General features: G+C 40.0%; 1 long non-coding RNA gene across 1 annotated transcript in view; it reads right to left on the minus strand.

Annotated features, from left to right (window-relative positions):
* Positions 1–2,062: 2,062 nt before the first annotated feature.
* The window catches only part of LOC127534538 (uncharacterized), a 76,013-nt gene continuing 56,134 nt past the window's right edge, over positions 2,063–21,941 (minus strand). The window contains exons 4-6 of the long non-coding RNA XR_007942694.1: positions 7,605–7,687; positions 7,198–7,299; positions 2,063–2,438 (exon numbers count right to left, since the gene is read on the minus strand). This is a non-coding gene — a long non-coding RNA (uncharacterized LOC127534538). The remainder of the gene's footprint in view (positions 2,439–7,197; positions 7,300–7,604; positions 7,688–21,941) is intronic.

The raw sequence follows: 21,941 nt of genomic DNA on the forward strand, positions 1-21,941 counted from the left end.
TTCGGGTCCCCTCCTGAGCCTAAATCAGCTCTGTGACAGAGGTAATTTTACATGATTTGACTGCAGTCTGCCGCATTATCTCTGTGAAGCCAGATGAAACATGAAGTTAACACTCTGTACACAGCGGTGTTCCTGCAATGGACAAGAATGTCAGCTCCAAAATGAAGGAAATGGTACCACGCATTGATGTTCGGGGTTATGTCCTGCAATGCTAAACTTGGCTTTGAGTCTGTGGTAGTTTGCTCTGTCTCTTTCATGATTTCCTCTTATTTCCTACTGTAGCTATCAACATCTCTCTCCTTTCTTTGCTTCCCCCTTTCTTTTTTCTTTTCCTTTCTTTCTAAACTGTGTTCTGGTGCATAATTGACCCTTTTAAGGCAATCCCCTGGTGCCCAGGCACATTCACCATTAGCACACCATTACACACACATACACACACACGTGCATGCACAGGGAACCAAATATGTTGATTTCTGTCAATTAAACCCCATCAGCTGTTTGCCTCCTGCTAGACATATGGCCTGTGTTAAATCTAAAGAGCAAATGGAGCCACCATTGAGAGGGGCATCATTTTAATGGAACCCTGAGGGACAAGACCCACACCTGCGCAATAATAACATTAAACCATGCTCAACCCACTGGCCAGATGAGGACAGTGTTGGTTTGTGTGTGCTGTGTGTGTGAATACATGCATATGGCATTTTGTTATATCTTCATCCAGCCTCACCTGCAACAGAAATTTTGTAGAACATAGAAATATCTGACTCCTGCTGCTATAATGGACTCTACAGGTATGTTTGATCTGAATCCTTGTGTGACAATGCTTTCTGTTTTCGGTGCCACACCAGGAGAAGAGCGCAGCTCAGGCCTATTATATAAGCCAGAAAAGCAAAGACACAAATGCACTCCATCATTGCAAACTCTCCCCTGCAGTCAGAGAGAGAGTACAGACATTTTTTTTTGCCAAATGAATGGTTTTGGAGTTCACAGGTCCTTAGTCAGAAACAGAGACAAATAACTGAACAAATGTTCAGAAATATAATTTTAGAAAACAATATGGTGCTGTGCTTTTGGCAGGGACTGTCAGTCGCTTAGTTTTAAGACAAGATGAGAACAAAATGAAATACTCGAATGGGGTAAATATAGCTAATCTTTTCAGTTCACCCATCACAATAAAAATATTTTTGTGAAACATGCATGTCTGTACTTCCTTAAATCCTGGTAAACATACCAATCCAGCATTTGCTTTACTTTTTTTTTTTTAACCCTGTTGAATATTTTTTTCTTTGAAATAGTGTACCTTCATTTTGCTTTTTATTCCTAACAGTCCAGTCATAAAAATTGCTAGATAATTGTCTATCAACTGATAAGCTGATTAATTGACTAATAATTTCTGGTAGATTATGTAAATTTCAGATGTAAGCAAAGTTAAACAAAAACTGTGCATTCCATGCTATGTATTGAATCCATTATGAATGATTATGAACAAAAAATACTAGCTGCAGTGAGGTAAACGAATTAGCTGCAAAATTGTACAACAAAAAACAACAAACTTACTATCAGGTGCCAATCTGTAGATGTAGTGCTACAATTGATTTCTTTTATAAATTAATTTCAAAATTTAAGAAAATCGTCAAAAGTGCCTCCCAGAAGCAAGAAAATCCACAGACTGGAGAAGCTATGTTCAAGGAAAACTTGATCAGGTTTGACTTAAAATTGACTAAGAGTTTGAATAAATGATCAAAATAGCAGCAGATGAATTTTCTGTCAGTAGACTAATTGATTAATCGGCTTATCGTTTCAGTTCTTTACCTATTTTTTAAAAAATAAAACAATAATCAAATGATCTTCCTTTGCAAACAAACTAGTAAATGTGTGTTAGCAACGAGGTTAACAGATACCTGTAAGGATAAAATGGTGTCGAATAGTTCTGTTTTGCTTATTACATTCCCTGTTGCTAATACCGCGCAGCATTCTGTTTGTGCATGCACATGAGGAGGTTAAATACCCCACCCCCGTCGCCCTCTCACCCACCCCCGCCTCCCCCCCAGTACCCCTCCACTCATCTGTTCCAGCTCTCCCCAGCTTCACACCGCTCACATCTCCAACACCACCAGATCTCCCCTTTTTTCCTGCTTGCTCTTTACTAAAGTTTGGCTGTCAATCAGCAGTGGCCTCAGGCAACAGGCACTGATGAAAAGACCCCTGAGACAAGGAGACCCAAATTAGATTTCAATAAGGATGTTGAATATTCATATCAGGGAAACATCTAAAGGTAAACGTTTTTTGATCTCCTCGCACAAATATCACTTGTGTGCATTCCCAGGTCCTGGTGCTCTGGTTCTACAGTGTTTTCTCCCCCAGCCTGGTCCGGCCCCGGCCCCGGCCTCGGCTCTGTCTCGCTCCTCGGGGGATGCGGTGGAATAATGATGATGGAGCTACAAAGGAGAAAAAGAGCCATAATGAATGTTTATACTAAAGGGACCCAATAGAAAGGGCATCCGTACTAAGTATTCAGTAATTAGTATTTAGCAGAAGTTGATCACTGAGTGCACACATTCAAACGCAGAGTGACACACACACACACTTAACACACACATATCCAGGGCAGAATCACTGAGGCATAATCGTTTACTGTGTAAACTTTAGACAGGGGAACCTCCCATGACAGCGGCAGTCAAAACACAGTTTCATTTCTCCTGTCAACATGTTTACTTTATTTTTATAATTGACTCACTTTGGGTCTTCTTCCCTAAAATGTCAACAGAATTCACAATGCGCTTGTTTATTTTCCTGAACGTACCTGTGCTCTGCTGCTCATCTGCTCTGTACAGAATGGTGATTATCGCTTTAACACATTGTAGACGAGCGTGTCTCCTAACCTCAGTGCTAAAAATGTCTTCTTATCTTGCCACGTGATGTGCTTTTTGCTCGTAAACTGTACTTGTTATGAGAACTAAAAAAAGAAGAAGAAAAAAAAAAGAAAAAGGGGGCCAACATACTCCTAATACCCTGAAGAAATTGCCATCACTTCCATCTTACTGGAGATGGAAATGTGTGATGGTGGAGGATGCGGGGAGGGTGAGGGGCAGGGGTAGGGGGGGACCGCCTTAGGCTCTTTTCCCCAGTCCACTCCACTCGGGAACACACTATGAAACGAGTCCTGAAATGAGACCAAAGGATGGAAACACCATCTCTTCTTGACGCAGGAAGGGACCATCCAGCTAATAGTCCGTGTCAACTTCTATCACCAATAATGCATCAAGAGCGACCATGATAGTTGCAAACGAGCAGCCGTGGCTCATGATGCAGGAGGACAGGCCGGCTCGTAACTCCCGTCGCTCGGCAAGGCGAGTAAAAAGACATCCATTCTCGTCTTACGTTATACTTTTCTCTTGTTATTTCTCTCACTGTGCGTTCCTCTCAACCTCCCCCGCCCCTTCCTTACAACATGATGGTCAGTCCATTGCCAGGCAATCTGGTCTGTGATGTTGTTCACACCTTCATCGAGCCAAAAAGAGGAAGGAGGAAAAAAAAATCTTTGACAAGATATGATGACTTGCCCAGGTGGTGTGTTTCACTGGTCTCTTGGTCTTATGGGTGAGGGCAGCCAACCAAGGTATTTGTGTGTGTCTGCCTACAGTATATGATGGTGTGTGTTTACCCCAGGCCCTGTGCTGTGGTGCTGTGATGCCGAGTGTCACCCTGCTCCGGCCTGAGCCCTGCAGCCAGTGAAACCAGCTGTGAAACTGACAGGTTTGTCTTCTGCACTCACCTACACTCTTTCTTCCCTATTGCACAAACACACACACACACACACACACACACACACACACACACACACACACACACACACACACACACACACACACACACACACACACACACACACAGTGATCCGTACACATGCAACCACATACACACAATGAGGGGCACACACACACACACACACACACACACACACACACACACACACACACACACACACACACACACACACACACACACACACTTTCATGGCCTGAGGTTTAAGTACACATGCACACACACACAAGCCCCCCACATCCACACATATCCACAGACCATCACACAAGCTGCGGGCAGTCTCTCTCATGCCAGCTACAAACAAAGTGCAAAAGGAATATGCTTACAGAGCTCCGATATATAGCGGTTACTCACTGAACACAATTTGGTAAAAAACCAGCAGATATGTTGCATATCCGAGTGCAGAAAGGCATATTTTGCATCCATGTTTCTCGGCACTGTATGATGCTATAATTTTATCTGTGTGGCTTTATTAACCTGGAAATTATGAAGTGCAGGTACAATGTTAAATGTCACTATTTAAAAGATGGATAAGATGTTAGAGCAGCAAACACATTTCAATCAGCTGAATTCTGATTGTAAAAGCATTTTAATGTAAGATGGTTGAAAATGTCTATTTTTAAAATTTTGTTTAATCAACAGTGACCAGTGGCACACAAAAAATAGCCTTAGGACAAATATTTTATCTAAATATTAATTATTTTAAAAGCTATCATTTATCGATTGTATGCAGTTGTTTTAAACTGCAGTCTTTTGCACATTTTATTTTCCCTCCCTCTGAGTTCAGATAACTTTATTTAGACATTATGCCTAATAAACAGTGACAAAGAGAAATGTGATCAAATATGATTTTTTTCTCCCATGTGGATGAATGAATCTTGCAGTATACACGTGTAGGTTTGTGTGTACGTATGTAGCACATACGTGTCCATGTGTATTCTCTATCATGTAGGTCAATGAGGACATAAAACATTGCCACAAGCATCTGAACTTGTGGTCCATCCAGGAAAAGCTCATGAGTTACCCCCTGAGGAGATGCTGCCTTCTATGGCACCTTCCCCCACACCTAACGCACACCTAGCCTGCACACAAAACCTTTCTCTCTCACACACACACAGACTTTGACACACGGTAGTGAAGGATGCCATGTGTATCCAGGTGTCTGGCTGTGCTGTAGCACCCTTCAGATGTCACAACGGCAGAAATCAGTGTTCTGACCAGAAAGTCTGCAGGCAGCACGCGTGTGCTACCGCGCCACATTTGTGTACATAAGTGTGTGTGCTGGTGCATCTGTGCACACATTTGCATGTGTGTGCTTCTACGTGTGCTTGTGGCTGCCTTATTCCTAGAGGGTGGGGGGTGAGAAAAACAAGTGAGAAAACAGCAAAACAAGTTAAGAGACAATGAAGAAAGCAACACTGGCACCTGTTTCCCCTGGTATGGAGGGTGAAGAATCCACCTCAGAAGGCACACTGACTGGTCCTCCGATGTCCTCTGTCACTAATAACATCGCTGATCTTTTTATTCCGAGATATTTTAGCACAATAGCACGCACTGTGTCGCCGTTATCCCTCCGTCTAACCCTCCATAAACATGCTCTCTTCCTAGCACACATGCACACTTTTTTTTTGGTTCAGTTATGTGGCCAGATGTCCAAGTTGACATAGCGCTTAAGGCGTTTGACTGGATGAAACAGTGCATTGGCTGCGGGTAAAGAGGGATTAAAACAAGGCCTGAGGCACTTGTGTTATATTGAAAACATCCTGGGTTGCTTTGTATGGAGATTTGCATACATTGGGGTCTGTGCAGCGATGGCCCATCTGCTGAAGTGCATTGTCCCCAAACAACAAAGTGTGTTTAAATATTTCACATCTCCATCTACTGGGACAGAGGTTCATAGAAATGAGAGGAAAAGTGAGTGAGAGAAATAGAGGGAGATGGAGGAGGGGAGGGGGGGGGGGTGAAAAAAAAGACAAAAAAAGGAACGAGTAGATTGGCACAGCTTTGAATTTGAACTGCTCCCAAATGTGCCTCAGTCAGAGCCACAGTAAATAACACTATTGCCGGCCAGAATCCGGGAAAATGAGGAGAATCTAAATATAAGATTTTGTAATTCTGAAGTTTACTGAAAAACATAGTTGTCTGAGTAGAGATATGACGATATGAAGTGTATGGTTTGGCCATCATGCTCAGACTGTTCCACTAAAGGTAAAACAGGTTTGAAAATCACACGTACATTTTCACAAACATCTTTACATTAGCCTTTTGCAATTTAATTCTGGTCTGTATCATGAAATATACCTATCATGACACATTTTACACATTTTAACCTAATATTAATACATTTGTGGTGTAATGTATGCAGTGTTGTTAACTATGAAAGACACTGACGATGTTGCGAGAATAAAACTGGCAAAAATCCACAGTAGACAGTTTGTTACAGATTGGCCTGGTAGTAAGTTATCATCCCTCTGGCCCAAAACCTCTTTATTGTATTAATGCCATAACTCTGGATTTCTGTGACATTTAATGGCCCTGTAAAATTAGATAATTACTGTAATATATCTGTGTACTCATGCCCGTTTCTGAGGTCAGAAACATAAAAATTAATAAGGAACAAGTGGGAGAAAGGGGACGGAGAAGAGAGATTAAATGACGGAGAGTGTGTGTGAGCAGGAGAGTTTAAAGTGGCAAAGATGGCCAAAGTTAGTTTTATTAATGCAAAGAGAGCGCAGTCTTAAGCTACTTTGACATCCAATGTTTATGCATCCTCTCTCAATACCCCTGCATTTTTATTTTCGCTCTCCTCTCCCCGTGTGTCTTTCATTTCAACCAAAACACACATCAAAGGAAAAACATGCTCAGGGCAGTGGATGGTGGATGGAACAGTAAGGTGATTTAACGACGGGACGGTTTGTGTGTAGGCTGGACAGCCTGGTGCAGCCTCCGTCTTCACAACCCGCACACACAAACCCATGCGCGCATTTACACATACGCACACACACACATACACAGACAGACACACACACTGACACCAAATATCTGAAGAAAAAAAAAAGGAAAAAAAAAACAGCCAAGATGGACGTGAGGAACATGTTGCTTGCACGGGGGAGGATTTTGGAAAGAAGAGCGTGGTCAATCTGTTTGTTTCTCTGCCACATCCAAGGAGAGTGATAATTTCATTTTCTTTCATTATTTTCTCTCTTTTATTTTACTCCTAATGTCAGATTTTGAAAGCTGCTGAGGTTTATGTTCAAGAAAAGAGCATATCAGACAATGGTTTTTATTTATTTTGCAACGAAATGTCGCTCTCCTTCGATGCCACACAGTGAGACATCAAGAAAGCGCCACAGACAGAGCCATTTGTGTTACCTGAACCTTGTACCTCTGCTTTGTCTTTGCCACATCTCCCTCTGTCTAATTATGCCTCATTTATGCAAACTGTTTCGTCGTAGAAGGTCACGGTTGGAGAGTCTGTGAAAAAGTTGAACAGACACACATTAACCCCCATTTAATCAGGATTACAGAGAACAACCAAGCATTATTTAACACACATCACAGAGCATGACAGCAGTAGGAAAATATGGGACACACACACACACACACACACATACAAACACAAATCCAGCACAATCAATCTAATGGTGTGCATTAGTTAACTGCCAAATGTTGGGCTTTTTATGGCAGGATCACCCGTCCCTTGAAAAGATAAATACGGTGCACAGATCCCAGTAATTACAGCAATCCCCTTACAGCACACAGAGACTGTCGTCACTCACCAGCCTCTCTGGAGTCCTGTCGCCCTGTAGATTAAGTCATTTAGGACAGTTTTAGGGCACCAGGATGACTGACACAAGAGGAGCTGGATGGAGAGGAGACAAAAGGAGGAAGAGGAGTGGTGTTAATGTATTTTGTTGCGTGGGTGCAACAGTGTTTCTGTGGCAGGGGTTGTGTTTGCAAAAAAAAAAAAAAATGGAGGCACACCGGACAAACTGAGTAGCAGTGGGCACGGTACAATGCATGCCGACACACCTGTAGTCAACAGGCAAACATGTGATATCTCATTGTATCTCTTCTGTAAATTTCCACTGCTTTTCACGGGTTATTTAAACTTGATCTTCAGTCGTCAGAAGGCTCATGTCCTTTGTTTGGCTATAGCAAATGGAGTGGAATAAAAAACATTTTTTTAACACTGTGTCTTACATCACTCCAAATAAAGCAAACATTACAGAATGTCCTTTTGTCTTACATTAGAAAGAGAACAATTGTATTATGCACATATGGTTGACACCTTAACAAAGGCACAATGTAGCACAATCGCATACCAAAGCTGTGCAATAAAAAGCATTTCCCAGCCCACAGGAAATGTTCCCATGACATAACCTACAAGCTCTAATGATAATTTTAAAAAAATACTATAATATAGTGTTCAAATAATGTTATGAGGCTATTTCTAATTTCATATAATGTTCCTATAAGGTTAAAAGCTACTGTTTTAACAGCAACATTCAGAGGACTTTTGGAGGATGCTGTGAGATTAAGGTAAATAAAAACTCAAACTACTATTGACAAAATGTTTTTAAGATGTTACAGAGGCCTCAGATGACAGAATGTTATTTATAAAATGTTCCTGTAATACCATATAATATAATATAATAATAATGCCTGCAATATTCTAGGGTCATTGTTGAACACGTTTTAAAACATTCGTCCATTAAACACTCTGAAAATGTTACACGACAACAACAGATGCAATGCGACATTAGTTTGTTAGTTAGTTAATGTTTTCAGAAGAATGTCTGAGAACTTTATCCTGCCTTTATCCTGCACATTTTGGGAGCTTAAAAATAACAGTTTTCCCCTGAAAACACTGCCTGAACTTCGCAGAAGTTACTCACATTTATTTTCAAAAGAAAGAAAATCCGACTGGGTGTTGATAAAGAAAAAAATGTTCCATTTTAGTTGGCACTAGTTTTGATGAGTTAATGAAATTAACTCAATGCTTTATTGACATATTCTCAACACAGTAAGAGGTGATGGTAAAATAAGTTATGTTTACATTCAGTTAAATGCGCTGTGTTTGTCCATCCAACGGGTTTCCTTCGCAGTAAAACATACAAAGCAGATTTTGTGATTGTTTTAAATAAGGCTTTGTTCACATCCATGTTTGCTAGATTGCACATTTCACGGTCTTTGCCATGCTTCTTTATGCATTACTGCAAAATGTTGATCAGCAGACTAGCTAAAATAAGTGGCGGCAACATATTTTGTTTCATTCATATGCTTGCTTGTAGGCACGATACAAGAAAAACAGAAAAATCCCCTCTTTAAATCATTACACCATAGTAGCATTAGTGGTGGAAAACTCCACGGGGCACCTTTAAGTTTGTATTTTTACAACTCTTCGTGTAGTTGTGTCCGCTCCTTGCGTGTAGTGAGAGCTGAGCTGTGTATCCTAAGAGCTTTGATGCAGACTGTGATGATGCACTCCTGCTCGTATAGACCACAAAAGGTTCAGGCACCTCAGGATGCCTTGTCTATGTCTGTGAATGTGGACCTGACTCTGTGAGCATGTGTGTGTGTAAAGGGCAGCGATGGGTGCAGTTTTGCAAAGGGAACTGAGTAAAGCCTTCAAGCCTTCGGGCCTTTCAGGGCGATTGATGTCCAGCGGGTGGCTGAGGACCACTAACTCACACTGCTCTCCGACTGCAGCTAAAACTCTCATTAGTTTAAGTGAGAGTTCTCTGCCTCTGCACCCTTCAGACTACACAGAGCGGCAGAGGGCCAAAACCTTTTCAGATGGCTTCCACTACAGGGGAAGCATGCAGGAGGCAAATGTGCACACAGAAAAAATACATTTTTATACAAATATTAGTCATTCTGCTTCTCTTTTCCTTTGTTTTTTTTTTTTTCTTGCAGAATGCATGTTCATAACCATTCAGCTTAACAGCAGAGCCTAATGAGGTCTGAAATATGAGCGGTAAACATTTGTATGGACAGATGTGGATTAATGTTCATCTTTTCTTCAGGCCAGAGATTAAATCTGATTTACTCCCCTAACAGGTTTTACTTTTGTTCTATTTTATTTCAGAGTGAGAGAGAGACATAAAAATGAAGAGAGGTTGGATATGAGGCAGAAAGACAAACAAAGGAAGAAGGCAGAACGGTTGTGTGATTGTGTCTCTTACTTGTGGGGAAGTTGCCAGAAGAAGCCAGACAGTGAAAGTGGAAGGAACAAAGAAAAAAAAAGAGATGGATTGGATGGAAAGGGGAGGCAGAGGGAATCGTCAGATGCTCCTCATTCCTGTAGCGGGTTGCTGAAGTGAAGGAGGAGAAATTTGAGTCATGGGGACGGAATCAGAAATGTCAACAGATTGAGTCAGAGCAGAGCTGGGACCGTCTGGAAGGAGAGAGTATCAACACTGACTGAGGGGCACGCAAGATTTTGGGACCATCACTGAGCTAATGGCAAAATTATTGGACATTATATGTGTGTGTGCGCGTGTGTGTGTGTGTGTGGCTATGTGTGTGTGTGTGGCTATGTGTGTGTGTGTGTGTGTGTTGCATGGGGGCGGATGTGGGATTGGCTTAGTCTGCTGTCTATAATGAATGGTTAATGTTAATCGGGGAAAAAATGAATACGGTCACCATCTGCTCGATCTAAGTCTGCGTTCTGTGCATGTGCGTGTGTGCACATTTGTGTGTATGACAGCCACGCAGACGCACACACACTCACAAACACACACTCGTACACACACAATGTGCTCTTGGAGAGGGATTTGGAAATATGGAATGGAAGAAAAAAGGAGGAAGGAAGAAAGGAAGGAGGGAACAGCTAACAGAAGAGAGACATGCAACAAAAGCTGCATGAAGAAAGAGACAATAAAAAACAATTTAAATTCAATTCATGTAGCCAACATTGCACGTTCAACGCAGATACAGGTGAGCACAAATAGGGCAGGAGTTTTGAATTCTGTCAGGTTTTTCAAGTATCTGTAGCCCGTAGCTGCACACTCATATGCTCTTGACAAAAACACACGCTCAAAAACATTCACAGAACACTAGAAAGGAATACAAATGTTTTAAAAAATTGACACTTAAACTACCTCCTTAAGAGCAAGTTATACATATACCAAAATGGTGGTGGGGAAAATACAAGTCTTTTCCTTGAGAAGCAATGACATTGTGCGCAGTTGAAAATAAAAGTGCACAAATCTTATCAGTAAAATGGGCTTATCATAAAATATGCAAGTAAATCATAATAATTGTGCAAAATGGCCTTTTTTCATTATAATGCTGAAGTGTAATCAGTCATGCTATGAGAAGAAAAAGAAATTCAATATTGTCGCAAGTTGAAGAACCAGTTTCAACAATGTTTTATGCTGTTACAAATTGTCATATTCTTTGAACTGGTGTTTGTGTGTTTGAAACTGAAATAGTTACTGAAGCTGTTACTTTCTTAAATCATTTATAATGTTATATTGTGACTGTAACATGCAATAAATTAGAAGTATAAAGTGGCTATTAATGGAAATGCTCAAGTCATACACAAAGACCCCTACATTTTTTTACTTTTCACAGATGCAGATACATTAAAAAGTCTTTTCTGTCTTACTTATCTACAGTGGGTCATTAGTTGAGTCTCACATCTGCTGTACAACTGTATGCATATATGTACTGTATAGCGTGAGAGTTAGTGTCAAGTTATGTAACATCTCATTAGCAGTTTTAAAGTATAGGCAGGCAAAAAGAAAAAAAATAAAAGAAATGCAGTCGGTGTTATCATAACTGAATTTAGGACCTCTGTGCCGCTATCTATTACTCGACTGCAATTTGAACACACAGTAACAGTATTTAAAGCTTTAGGGAGATTACAAGTGTTGAGGACACCGGAACAGTATGATCCCTGGCTGTGCTCAAACACACACACACACACACACACACACACACACACACACACACACACACACACACACACACACACACACACACACACACACTATCGCCCACTCAAACACCAACACAGAACAAATCCAAGAGACTTCTTTCTTTTTCTTTTTTTTCTTTTTGTCTACGAACACATTTGTCTCCAAAGTTTAAAAACGTACAAAACCCTGCACGTTTCATGCATCGGCAGGCTGTCGAGGAGCCACAATAGAGGCAAAACTGCAGCTCAGATAAAACATTTGTGATACATCTCTGAACACTGGGCTGATAAGTAAATACAGCCTACATCAATAATCCTCATGTCACTATGCACTCTGTATTATGCAGAGAGTTGCACATACACTCACATGTATACACACACTCAGTCACACACACACACGCACACGCTGCCAGGTTGTGATTAAATTCTCTGTGGCCTATGATCCGCCTCTAAATCTTTGCAATTTTCATTTTATGCAGCTTTAATATGGATCATAGTTGCTCTCAGAGTGCCCCATCTCCTAATCTGGAGCAATCTGAGCTGAGCCTGGCTGGGCCAACAGCTGACGCTAAGCCAACCAGTCACACTCAACCAGCCAGCAAGTCAGCCACAAAGCCTCTGTGCAGCCAGCAGGCCTGAATGCTGTCAGATAGGAGAAGTCTGAGACATTTTAGAGGAAGTTCGTTGAAAGAGTTTTGCAGATATGTCCACAAAAAAGTGTTTTGTATTATGCGTGTGGCAAAGAAAAGACAGATGAAAGCAAATAAAGCATGAAACATGTCTGAAATATGCAGAGAAAGAGAGATTTAGTGAAAAAATGGAAACAATCAAGTTTCAAAATGCTCTTTTAGTTGTGGCTGCTGTAATAAATACTGTACCTAGACATAAATCCTTATCCTTATGATGAGTTGGGCCTGGTTGATTTTTTGTAAAAAAATATATATATATATATATATTTTCAGCTGAACTCATGACAGACTTTGTGATTTTTCTGCTCACATGTGTTGTTGTAAACTTACTCTTTCAAATAAATAACCTCCTAACTCCCTGGAAACCAGTGTTTGTATTGTTTTTGTGTCGCTCCTCGGCGACCCTTGGCAGCACGTCATAATGTTTTTTGAGCAACACACCATACTATGACGTTTTTACAGTGAAGGTTCTACTATGGAACCAGTTTGACATGTTCAGGCGTTCTTTGTGTGAAAATTCAGAGATTTCAGGTATCAGAAGGTGGTTTTCAACTTTCTTTTTTTCTTATTTAACCTTTATTTAACCAGGAAAGATCCCATTGAGATTAAAAACCTCTTTTCCAAGGGAGTCCTGGCCAAGATAGGCAGCAGCAGATACAAAACAGTTATAAAATCCCACAGTTAAGACATGATTAATTTATGAAAAAAATAAAAATAAAATAAATAAAAAGAATAACAATAATAAAATTTACAAAACAAGTTAGAAAAAAAAATACAAGTTGTGGAAATGGCCTCAAGAACGACGACAATGGCGGCGTACAGTGTAACAAATGTGCTGATGAAGCTAGTGACCCTACTATCCCTGTTGCAGCAAAATCTCCTTCTTCTCAATCACCACCGAGTTGAACAAACAACTATCGAGGACACATTAGCTTGGTCTCTGTTTACAACTTTTGCCGCAAGTGCGCATGCCCACTGTTTTTTATTCTGTTTGCGTGTTTCCGTCATATCGTTACAGTGCCCCTAGAGGTCTGGCATGTGTTTTACAGTGTTTCCATGCGTATTGAGTGCATTCATGTAGATGCACACATTTTCTGAGACGCCTTCGTCTTTATGGCGATCGTTTTTGAAACTGTTAAGCGTTTTGTCTTCGTGTGGATGGGGCCTAAATTTACTTCACTAAGCCAGGCCTCTGAACTTCCAGTAAGCTGTGTTCCTATTGGCTGTCCAGGTGGCTGCTTGGTGTTTTCAGCAACACCTGAACAGCTCAGTGTCTTCCTGCTTTATTCGGCTGCAGTCAAACATTTCCTCTGCTTCTCCTCACCACTGAACCGGGTTTGGCTCTGTTGCTTTAGTTTGTTCTTTAGGTGTTGGCTTGCAGCTTCCAGCAGTAAAATCCTCTTTAATGTGTTTCTTGGTGTGTTCTAGGGCTTTGTACTGGATAGTTGTCTTGGTAAATGTGGTTCTTTAGCCACAGTTAGCACATGGTGCTAATGTGTGCAGTGATTAGTGGATTTGGTGCAGCTGAGTTGTGTCTTTATCTTGGCTGTAGTGAGTCTTTAGAGGTTTTTGGTCAGACACATTCTGTGTTCTTGTTTGTGAACCAACGTTGGTTGTCCAGAAGGTAAGAGTTCCTGTCCTGATTCTCTGTTTAAAGAGGTTCTCTGGTAGGCTGCAGGAGACTTTAGCATTTGGGTTGTGCTAGTTTGGTTTTTGTACGGTTTCATTTGGACGACTATCTTGAGGCCCCTCCATGTGGTTTAGTGAGGTTTTCTGTAATAGTTCTACAAAGCAATCTGCAGCAGAAGAGACTTTGAGAGTTTTTAGGAAGTTCTGGAGACCACACTTTAGAGCAGCAAAAACATTAGTCAGCAGTTTTCAGAAGGTGAGCTTCAGGGGTCGTTTACACGAGGACGCTTGCAGGTTAAAACGTCAAAATATTTCAACAAAACACCATATCGTTTATACAAGGACGGCATTTTGGGGGCTTAAAAACGCAAAAATTTGAAACCGGCCTCCAAAGTGGAAAAGTTGAAAACTCCGCCGTTATGTTTCCGTCTAAACAGCAAAATGCAAAACTTTGCCGAGATCTGGCCACGTCGCGTACACGATTACGTCACATACGTGCGCTGGTGCTTTGGTTTGCCGGCCGGTACAAGGAAGTAAACAAAGATATGTGATTATTTCCATCCTTCGTACCTTCAAGCAACTCTGGCAGCTCTATGTACACTACAGGAGTCGTACCAACAAACGTGCAGAATCTGTACAGATTCCATTCGTGAACATTTACCGCTGCGGAGATCCGAAAAGGGAGATAGTACGCATGCACGTAGACATGGCAGAGTTTTATCACAGCGCCACCCAGCTGCCTGGCATGCATATACAATTGAATTCCACACACTATAGAGTCACCGTATATATGCAGATTTCCTTCAAAACCGCTCGTCTAAACGTGAAATGACAAGACGCCACTTTTGCATTTTCTGTTAAGATGGTTCTCGTATAAACGTAGCCTCAGAGTACAAATGAGAAGGAAACCTTCTTGACCCGTGTGGTGAGGTCTTGTACCAAGAGTTTGAGCAGGTTGTGAAGAGTCTGCAGTTCTTTGGTCTTAAAGCACCAGAAGAGTCAACTCATTAAAGGAGAAAACAGGAGATCTTGTTGGTTCTTTTGTCACTCTGCAGTTTCCAGTTTCCTTAGATTGAATATCAAGTTTCTAAAAAAATGATTTATCATGTGAGCCCAAAAAGACTTCAATAAACTCCCTCCAACCCCTGGACACCATATTTTATTACCATGTTAAATCTTTTTTAAAAATATTTTTTTGAATTTTAATCAGTTTTAGCATAGTGTTTTTTCTTTGCTTGTTTAGTTTTGTCATCTGTGTGAAAGGTGCTAAACAAATAAAGTTGAATTGATAAACTGAATAATTGACTAACTCATGATTGTGACAACAGAAGTATTCTTATTGTGATTTAAGGGTTTGTTTCATTTCTAAGGTTGGGGTTGAAATTTTGACAGAAAAAAAAGATTAAAGAAATAAACTACATTTAAAAAGCAATTAAATAAAAGGAAAAAAAGCAACTTAAAAAGAAAATTAAACATTAAATACAATTAAATTATATTAAACAGACAAAATATTTAATTTGACAATTAAACAGATACAAAACATGTAATTATGAAATTAAACATTTTTAAACAAAAACATTAAACATTAAAGATGAAAGATTTTAGATAAATAAACATTTAAAAAATATAATCAAATAAGAATATTAAACATTTAAAAAATACAAACAATTTAATTAGATTATTAACCTTTTAAAAAGACAAAACATTTAATTAAAATATTAAATGTTTAATTAGAAAATTAACTCTTAAAGACAATAAAACTTTAAATAGGAATTAAAGAGAAAAAATACAATGAAATGCAAATAAAAGAAAATTCAACATCAAAAGGTGGTAAAACATTTTAAAAAGAAAAACCTTAAACATTTAATTGAAAAATTATACATTGGGAAAGAAAAGGAAATTTTTCAAACAAGTTGATAAAACGTTTGAAAAAACAATTAAACATTAAAAAGACATTTCAAAATGAAATCAGACAGTAGAAAAGAATAAAAGGTGAGAAAAGAACAAAACTAAACATTTAAGAAGAATCAAACTAAAGACAAAACACACCAGTTAGACTTCAGAAGATCAAATTAAACAGAAGAGACAATAAAACGATCAAAAAGAGCAAAAACAGATAAAGGTCTAAAAGTGTTTTCTAGTCTGAAATGAAAACCTCAAGTTGTTTCTTCAAACATCTCCTCTTTCTGTGTTCTTGGTTTGATTGTGGACAGATTTACTAAGAGCTCATTTCAGAAAACTGCTTTCCAGATAAAGTCTACTAGTAGTTGAAGGCATCGATCAGACTAATGTTACCTTCTGATCTCCACAAACTTTACTGTTCAGTGAAGAGAATCAAAGATTCTTCAGGATTTCTAAAAAAAAAACCACAGATGAAGGTCTGAGAAGAACTCAGATGGATGGTCTAAATGTGAAATCAAGACTCATGGTCACAAGTTTTAAGGCTTCTGTTAACCACAAAGTTCAAACTAACACAGATCAGCTTTGAGGTTTTCAATCTTCACACTGTCGAAAGGTTCAAACTAACAGGGATCTACTCAGGAACTTAGAAGATATCAGTCCTTGGACTGTCTGAAAGTTAAATCTAACAGAGATCTACTGTGGGACTTAGAAAATTTCAGCCCTCAGACTGTGTGAAAGCTCAGGTCCTGAGGACTTGGGAGGTCTGGAGGCTTTGGAAAGTCTTGGAACTGAGAATTCAACCCTCCAGCACAAAGGCTGAAGTCCAACCCCCTGAGAAAAACGGTCAAGACGAGACACAAGTAAAAAAAACAACAACTTGAAAATGACAAAAAATAGATGACAAATGTGCAAAAAAAAAAAGAATTAGTATCTGAGTGAGTAGCTTAGTGGGTTAGAAGAGAGACTACTCAGTGGAAGGTAGCAGGTTCAAGACCCACCACTAGCCTCTTTTTTTGTTATATTCATCAGGATTCTCAAAAAATTTAAGAAGGGCCTGGTCTTGAACCAGCAACCTGCAGCTCCATAGGAATACCCTTAACTTACTGAGCTACAGATCAGAAAAAAACAAATGATCTCGTCGTCCCTTTGTCATCGTAGTTTCTGTCGCTACTAAAGTGACCACATGGATGGAGCCAAGGCGGAGTCTGGGTGGAGTCAGGGCGGAGAGTAGGCAGGGAGGTGGGTGGCGGTGTCAGAGTTGTTCTCAAACACATTTGGAGCTCACTGGTCAGTCTGGTACGATATTTAGTTTGAATTATATTCATAGTTGAGCCGAACATAATCAGCATGTGCAGGGCTACTTTCTTCTCAGTGTCGCATTATTTGTCTTTCTATCTACTCTGTCCTCTTGTCTGCCCTTTGCCTCTAAACTGTTTTCTGAACGCTGAGCTTGCTTAGCGGCTACAATGCAGAGATTTCTTTGGTTGAGTAGCATCACGTGGGATGCCTGAATTTGCATGTAATTGGTTTGTGTGTTTCCTGAGGTGATAACCAACGACGTAAATACTCGAAAAGCTGCGCTGGGATAATAGAAGCAACCCATAAAATTTAAAATGCCATTACAATTTACTAATTACAGGTCCGGGGGAACCTGTTGACCAGCCCCACTAGACACCGGCCCACCGGGACAGTGCCCGGTATGCCAGATGGCCAGTCCACCCCTTCTCACACACATGCAGTTGGTTTTCACATGACTTTCAGTGCATGCAAAGCACATACAGTAAATAAACACACACACACACACATTAAATGACCCTGTTTTTCAGAGCATTGGAGGAGCCATAAGAGGATTAAGTAATTATGGGTGCACTGTTAAAAAATGTATATTAATAACGTAATGCCCAGGTCTAGGAAATCCAAACCCAACTAAACCAAATGATCTCTCTTGAAATTGGGTGTTTATGTCAAATTGTAAAATAAATAAATAAATAAAAAGACACATTTTGTTACGTCCTATGTAGTAGCAGATGTAGGAATGTGCATGTTGGTGTCTTGTTTCTCTCAAGTTAGATGAAACTGTCATGTCAAAATACCACAGAGTAACCAGCTGATGTATTGGAGCAGGAACAGGCTCCCCGCTGAGACTCATGTAAATAATACTGCTGCTGATGGAGGAAAACCCACAAACTGAGCAAAGCTAATGCTGGGCTTAACACTCTTTCTCTTTCACACACACATACAAGAGTACACTAGCTCAAGTTTGCTTTATTTTGTTTCTGCAGCGCTGCAGTTACTGTAGATTGATTCGCCTTTTTGAGATGATTATCCTGTGATGATTATTCTTACTGATGTTAATGAGAAGCAGAGAGTGAAAATGTGAGAGGGAGAGTGAACATTAGGAGAAGGGGATCACCCCCCCACCTTTCGCCTCGATAATCCTCCTGATGGCAGACGGCAAGACCAGTCAGATATCAGGGATCCCTTATGGACATATTTCAAACATTGGTTTTACAGAACAACACATTGGCATCATTTGACATTTATGGGAATATGACAGGTTTGACAAACAACTTAAACAGAAAAATGCTTTTACAATAATATACTGTATGTTGTTTGCACTCTGTAAGATTTTAGTTGGTATTAATCCCCAGTTACAATAGAAATAGCAAACACTGTACACATGTACAAGCATACACATGCAGCCTTTTTAGCTCACCTCAAAAAACCTCTTATATGTCAGAAAGCATTTGCGATAATTTCATCTTTTGTGCATTGTTCATGACACAGTTTATCCTTGTGACATTTGCTTAACCATAATCTGTCTATTATCTGTCTAGGGATCCTCTGACTAATCCATCTCTGCTAACATCCTGGGTCACATTAAAATGTTAAAGGTGCCCCCCCAAAACACCAAATCCTACCCATACAATCTTCAACACTTTCTCTTGCATCTGTGATGACAAAACTATAAAGCGCTGAGGAAATTTAAACATTTTCTTAATGCAACACATCCCATTCGAATCCAGCTGACAAGTATTGAATGTGCCACCAAAGCCTGGGCCATAACTCTACATAATTGTCAAAAACAATTAAAAGTAAGCTGCACCACTGCACTGCGTGACATGTTCTCTCATTATAATGGACGTAGGCATTCTAGGTTACATTGAGTCTGTCCCACATACACTGCTGCTGTAAATATTCACCTCCAAACCATCTGCAGCTTGAAATATCCCCCACAAATGCACTTTTTATCTTTAAAAATAATGCAAGTATTTATTAGTGGGCCGTTTTTAACATTTAAATCTTCATTTGGGTTGATAGTCTTGGGTGTGTGCGTGTGTTACATACATGATAGGGATATCAAATATTAAGACACAGACTGATACCTTGCTGTTTGGTCTGTTCATTGAATTTCATGTCCGTGAGAAAACTGCAGAGCACTGCCAACTTCACCTATTTAAATTTTCAAAACCCATATCATGACTAATCCGTTTTTGTTTATTTCTATCAAAACAAATCTAGCCCTTTGCACCCACCTCCAGTCCCACACAATCAAGTGCACTCCCCTAAAGAAATGAATATTACATCACTCATTACTCAAGAACAATGTGAAAAATGGCACAAACATATCCTCTCCTAAACCGCGCACTGCAACGCTCTGCAGCACGGCAGCAGAATGCTGGTAATACCGACAAACTTGTCCCCGTCTGTGCTGAGATATTAAGACCACTTTTCTGCCTGTCAGGAAGTGGATAAGTGCAGGTTCACCTCAGTGAACATGATTAAATCGCACAATAACCTCCTTCCCTTTATCAAATCCTCTTAAGCAGGCTGTATTACATATCTGCCAAACAAAGAAAACTCAATCAGAACAATCAACCAAGCCAGGCCAAGCCCGCCCCACTAGCTTGTCTGATCCCATTGTCGTGATTAAAATGAAAATGGAGCCGGGACATTACCAGAAATCCCATGTTCACCTCATAAGAAAGATCACAAATGTGTGTGTGTGTGTGTGTGTGTGTGTGTGTGTGTGTGTGTGTGTGTGTGTGTGTTTACTTGCATTACTGATGTTGTGGGGTCATAAAGCTGTTTGCATCGTCACATTGTGAGGACCTACCTCCTTTTTGTCAGGCAAAAAGTCCTCATAATGTAAATTATTAAAACATTTAAGGTTTGATCTCAGTAGTTATGGTTAGAGTAAATCAAGTGAATGTAAGTCAATGCAGTGTCCTCTGAAGTGATGGAAACATGATTGTGTTTTTGTGTGTGTGTGTGTGTGGCTGGGCGGGTAATTACAGGGGTTGTGGGGACCTAATGTCTTCACAACTATAGGAAAACCAAAAGAAATGTCATTTGTGGGGACCTCATTTGGGTCCCCATGAGGGGAAATAGTGTTTTCTTGGCCATGTTGTTGTTACTGAAAAAAGTAAAAGTGCAAAAACGTTTCTTTAGGGTTAGGCATTTTTTTGGTCTGGGTTAAGGTTAGGGTTAGGGAAAGGGTTAGTGTTAGATATGAATGGGAGTCAATGGTAGGTCCCCACAAGGATAGGAATACACATTGTGTGTGTGTGTGTGTGTGTGTGTGTGTGTGTGTGTGTGTGTGTGTGTGTGTGTGTGTGTGTGTGTGTGTGTGTGTGTGTGTGTGTGTGTGTGTGTGTGCGCGTTAAAGAGAGATAATACAAATGTGTCCTGTGTAATTCCCCGGCTTGGATCACAAAGCACAGTTTTTATTGTTTGCAATATTAATAGAAGAAAGATTATGATTGATGGGATTGGATTACTGATATTTAGTGTTTTCATTCTCAAGCAGTAATAAATTAATTTGTTTATGAGCAGTGTCTTTTGAGGAAAAACATGTTTTTTTTTCACGTGCAGCACGGCAGCACAGAAGCACCTGTATGGACATGTGGAACTGGAAATAAAGAGCAAAAACAGTTCATTCCCCACAGCTGATTGTGATACCACGATCAGTTTATCATCATTTATGACAAAACAACAACAACAAAAAACAACAAACAGACAAAAACGTAATTTTCATTCTGCATATTAAAGCTAAAGAGACCAAAAAACAGACTAGAATTTTTGCTTTGAAAAATTGCGAATGACTAGATTACCAAAGTAGCTGCTGATATGTTTTGCCAAAAAAACCAATCTATTACAGACTAAAAGTTGTCCTCTTGTTTTTAGGTTTGATTTGTTCCAGCCTGGCAATACTCACCCAGCAATCTACAATATGAAAATCAATTTACAGACATTTAATCTCGACATTTTATTTTATCTTGTCATTTTTATTTTTAGCTACCATCCAGACAATAACAATACCTTGCCTAAAAATATAAATCAAGACCAAATAATGTTAGTTGTGACTGAGCAATAGCTGTTAAGTGTTTGCTGCTGCAATGCTTGAATTGCTAGAAATCAACAGGGGAACAGTAATGCATGAGTATTTAAAAGTTTGATCTGCTGTAATCCTGTGTAAACATGACATTTAGTTAAAACATGCTACCCGCAAACTGATATTATCGGCCACAGATGAAGTACTTGTACCTCCAGAAAATTGTGTGTGTGTGTCTGTGTGTGTGTGAGCAACTCCTGGGCGGGCTTACTGTAAGAGACACACTTCACATTACTGTTGCTCCACTTCACTTCCTGGGATAATCCTTGACACAACAGAGGGAACGGCAGGTGACCTGGACCAGCAGCGATACAGTATGGGGCTCCATTAACAAACACACACACGTATATGCACACATCGTCTCACACACACAGAGCCATCCATTCATAAATAATATCAGTATGACCCTCCTTTCACCCCTCACTCTTTCCCTGCGCTTTATCTCCACTTATGTGTCATATTTCTCTGCCTTTCCCTCCCCTCCTCAACTCTTAGCGAAACATATTGTGGCCCCGGCAGCCTGAGACGACGAGGGTGTCATTCATCCACAGCCCCAAAGTCATCTCCTCCATTA

Source organism: Acanthochromis polyacanthus, chromosome 6 (assembly GCF_021347895.1).
Source record: "Acanthochromis polyacanthus isolate Apoly-LR-REF ecotype Palm Island chromosome 6, KAUST_Apoly_ChrSc, whole genome shotgun sequence".
NCBI lineage: Eukaryota > Metazoa > Chordata > Actinopteri > Pomacentridae > Acanthochromis > Acanthochromis polyacanthus.